General features: G+C 43.7%; 1 long non-coding RNA gene across 2 annotated transcripts; it reads right to left on the bottom strand.

The window, feature by feature from the left end:
* Positions 1-1,004: 1,004 nt before the first annotated feature.
* On the bottom strand, positions 1,005-3,587 carry LOC138451982 (uncharacterized). Of its 2 annotated transcripts, none has more exons than XR_011260200.1 (3): positions 2,722-3,587; positions 1,987-2,115; positions 1,005-1,534 (listed from the first exon to the last, which is right to left on the bottom strand). It is a non-coding gene; the product is annotated as an uncharacterized lncRNA (long non-coding RNA). The 2 variants fall into 2 exon arrangements; XR_011260199.1 differs by having other exon boundaries at positions 1,040-1,534; positions 2,225-3,587.
* Between the last annotated feature and the right edge of the window lie 1,037 nt (positions 3,588-4,624).

Below are 4,624 nucleotides of genomic sequence, written 5' to 3'. Positions count from 1 at the left end.
GTGATGGCACCCATCTCCCATGTTGATTGATCATACCCAAGCCCAGCGTCGGTCCCAGGGAGCCCCGGAAGGGTCCACATCCCTTCCCGAAGTGAAATTCTGTAACGCAACCCAGTCAGAGCTCCAAGGTGGTGGGGGTCATGACCCTGGCCTTGGTCGGCTGTCTCCCATGTGAGTTGAATGTCCCCAAGCCCAGCAGTGGTTCCAGGGAGGCCCGGCAGGGTCCCCATTCCTTCCCAGAGGGAAATTCTGTAACGCAACCCTGCGAGAGCTACTGGATTGTCGTTGATGATGTTCCAGACCTTGGCCAACCATCTCCCGTGTGGGTCGACCATCCCCAAGCCCAGCTCTGGCTGGGCTGCGTTACAGCTTTTCTCTCCAAGAAGGGTCGGGGACCCTGCCGGGTGCTCCCCCAGACAGCCGTTGAGCGTGGGTGCTGTCCATCCAAATGGGAGACAGGCACCCAAGGTTGGTAGCATCACCCCTGACCATCCTGGAGCTCTGGCTGAGCTGCATTACAGAATTTCTTTCTGGCAAAGGATGGGGGCCCTGCTGTTGCTTCCTGGGCCTGCCGCTGTGCTTGGGGATGGCTGCCCCACATGGGAGACAGCCGCCCAAGGCCAGGGACATCACCCCCGACCATCAGTTCCGACTAGCCTGCCTTACAGCTTCTCCCTCTGGAAAAGGACAGGGACCCTGTCGGGCTCTCTGGAACCTCTGCTGGGCTTGGGGATGGTCAACCCACATGTAATCATTGTCACACAGAGGTAGGGGCACAGCTAATATCAAGCGCACGAGCAACACGCCCCACATTAGGCACAACCTAAAAAAAAAAGAAAAAAGTGCTGGTGCGCAGAACTCTAATCCAGAGGGGAAGAGAAATGAGCATGTGTTCTCTCTAACACCGAGTAAAACCCGACGGTAGACCACCATGCAGCTTGGTGCTGAGGGGTAACCATCAGTCATATTTGGAGTATTCTACCAAATACTGGACTACTTGAAATGATAGAAAAATAGTCCATTTATTTATGAACATCACTTAAAATTCAAAGACACAAACAATGGGTAGTTATATACACAATGTATGTTCTGTGGAAATAGCAGATAGTAACAAAAATGATAACAGGTGAAATAGAACACAACAGGGAAAACTAAAAGACAACCAATAGGTTTTCTGGCTCGACAGTGTAATTGGTCTAGCCTCTTCATTAACAGCAATAACTGCAGTTGTTAACCAAAACTGTTTAAAAACTCTATAGTTCATTCACAAACACTACACTCCATTCCCATTCAACCCAACCTGTTTAATTCCTCACACAACACACTCATAATAAAATCAAGGGAAATTCATCAGGGGTGCTCATTTTCCTGTAATCACACTCCACAGTATTTATCATAAACAGAAAGCCTATAATGGTCTTCGGTAGTGATCCAATAAATGGGTCATCAATTGGATCATCCACACTCTGGTCTATTAGTTCCCACTGTGGTGGATTTAGTTGCTCGGTTGGTGCGACAGATAACGGGTCCCCACCTGGAAAAGAGATAGGGCAGAGATTAAAAAAGAATCTTAAATCCTAAACTGCTGTTAAATCAGCCAATCTATTGTGGATCTCTAATAAACACATTTAGAACCAGTATCCTAAGTGCTGGATAACCACTCAAAAGAGTCATAGTGCTGTATCATCATTTAGAGACAGGTTTCTCTAATTCATCATCAAGCAATCTTTCTGGTTATGACTGCAGATAACTTTGAAAGTGAGCCTACTGGTCCTCAACTTCAACTGCAGTTTAATGGGGATGGACATGGCTTGTTACAATGATCTGCAAGTAAAAGGAGGGGGAGGCTAAGTTGGAATTAATGCTTCTACATAATTATACTTGCCAGTGACACCGGGGATGTGCATAGCACAATTCATCCAGGAATTGCCTCATCCTTTCACCAGATGGAGCTAAGTAGAGTGTTAAATAAGCCTCCACACTCACCAGTTACCCCCTCTTGTCTACGGGCCGGGGAGGGTGGAACAGCCTAAGCGCGTGTGCGCACTTGCATCGTGAGCCCAGGTTGATCCATTTCGGAATTTCGTCTCTGTCGTGTTGATAGAGGTGTTAATGCTAAGATAAGCAACACAAGGGAAAAACAAACAGCCTTGTTATGATGGCCCTGTGGTCTGCACGTGACCTATGCTAAGTCAGCGAGAGGAAAAGAAAAAACTGCAAATACCTCAATGCCTCTCACAGCCTCCGAAAAGTATTGCTAATAATAATCACATGGACCCGGTAGACGTCGGATTGTAGATACGTTCAATCCACACTATGAAAAAACGAATACCCTGAAGCACTTGTTAACGGTCAGGGCAACCTGCTTTCAATGTATACACACGTAACAGAAGACAATGATTTTAAAGAAAAAATCTGTTTGTTCACCTGTGATTGTGTGGAAGTGGGCAGTTAAACCATTAGGCGCTGAGAATCAATGTCCGTCCAGTCCCCTAAAGGCAAGGACCAGCATTCAGCACACGGGTCTTGTGTGGGTCCGTGAGGCACGGCCCAGGCAAGTAAAAGCCATGTGAACCATTTACAGGCATAAATGAGCTGGAAGATACCAACCACTGTTTGCCAAGGTGTTTGTAAACACACTTTGGACGGGTGTGAGACAAAGTGCCTGTCCCGGGCCGTCTCGATAGAGTGTTCTTTAAATAGAGAGGGCTATGGGCTTACCGTGTTACTAGTTAATCATCTTCTTCTCGCAGCTTCCCAGGCGGATCACCGTAAATAAATCCAGAAACTGGTCCTGTTTTTCACAAATATTTGAACTTTGTGTTGCTCTCGCGTCTCAAACGTAGACTGCAATTAGTCTGAACTGTGCCCTTTATATGCAGGTCAAACAAAAACTGCAGTTATGCATGGATAAACTGCATACCCTCCTATAATTAATTCATATAAATGTATGCGTAAAAACGCTGCATGATCCCGTCCAAGACAACAACCCTACTTAAAGAGTGTATGTTTTAGATGTAAGACAGCATGCCAGAACTCATTTGTTTCAAATTAATTTAATCATTTTTTTAATTATAGAACACTTTTACAAAAGAGCATATTAAATATATTAATAACACATCTATAAAAGCCAATTGTCAAGAATACACATTTTATCACATCAACAAAAAAGCTCACATCTCACATATCATTACCTTCCATACTCTTTCATCCCCATACTTACAAAAAACACTCATACTTGTGCAAAAAACACAATCCTGGTACTTTTGTTCTGAGACTCAGAACATCCCATCCATATGGGTTTGATATTTAACTAGTTCCAAAAGAGCCTATTTAACAATATTTTTTTCCATCAAAAGATGTAAGCACACTGGGTGGGTATTCCAAGGCTAATTATTCATAGACCCATGTTAATCCCCATATTTGTCTATAAAACACCCAAGTTAGGGCCAACTCTGGGAGGAGTAGGCTCTGTGGTATTGTCGACTCGAGTTTCGGGCTACCAGAGCGGTCTATACAGCTTCCGTCTGGTGCACCTCATCAGGACGTATATATTACAAACAAAGACACAATTACTAAAAACAGAATTCAAATTGATGTGAATTGACATTCAATTTCAAAGAGCCAGTTTCTTTTGCTTCACAAGGTTTTCAATAGTGGTAATCCAAATACGATTTTTTCGAAGGCAGCTTCTGCCGATGACCAAGGGTAAAAGGAAAAGGAGAAACAAAGAGAGAGAGAGAAACAGAGTTTACAATCCTTCTCTAAAGTTTCCTTCATGCTTTCTTTAACGTTTGTTTTGGTTATTAGAATCGAGACATGCTACTTAATCCTGGGAAATGCCCAGGTCAACTCTGGGCATGTCCCACTCAGGTTAATTTACCCATATTTCTAACAGGCGAGACAGAAGTAGTTCTCCCTGACAATTCTGGTGGGGAAAAGATAATGACTCTGATGGGATGTCCTCCCAACCCCCCCCACACCTCTTCCAAAGAAGGACAATACACCAATAAAACCCTTAGATTGAGAGAACAGAAAAAATGATAGAAAGATCGAAAAAGTCCAAGAAAAACAAATTCGATTAACAAAAAAAGGATAACTATTCCTAAATATGACAATCATGAGATACATAAAAGCACAACATCTTGCTGACCAGGCAGCTACTTTCTTTCTCATCCGAATGGTGAAAAACTTTCTCGTGTGGTGTTCACAGGACACAGCCACAGTTATATCTCCATCTTGGTTACATTATTATTGTGTCTACAATAACAAATGTGTGTATATCCCATCAAGGCTTTGTTTTCTAAATAATGGCAGACAGAGTGGCAAAAGTCCACATGGTTGTACCGATATAATTCCATGTGTCGCATACCCAATGTTGTGGGCACAATAACGTCATAATTTACCTTGATTCGCACAGGTGTTGTTTTCTCCCCACTGAATATATTGTAGGCCAATTGGTTCGAGTGCGCAAAGCCAATGGCACAAGATACCTGTATTCTTCCCAAAAAGAGGAAAACACTGGATGTGCAGTCTCACACTCAAGGTGTCAGCAGTCACTAGAAATTGAAAAGGGAGATCAAAAGGTGAGGGCAGCCAATTAGTACTAAGAATTGGCAATACC

The sequence above is a fragment of the Ambystoma mexicanum genome, chromosome 1p (assembly GCF_040938575.1).
Source record: "Ambystoma mexicanum isolate Mex_15411 chromosome 1p, UKY_AmexF1_1, whole genome shotgun sequence".
NCBI classification, from domain to species: Eukaryota; Metazoa; Chordata; class Amphibia; order Caudata; family Ambystomatidae; genus Ambystoma; species Ambystoma mexicanum.
Note: the sequence above shows the minus strand (reverse complement) of the source record. Positions and strands in the feature narration are given on the sequence as shown.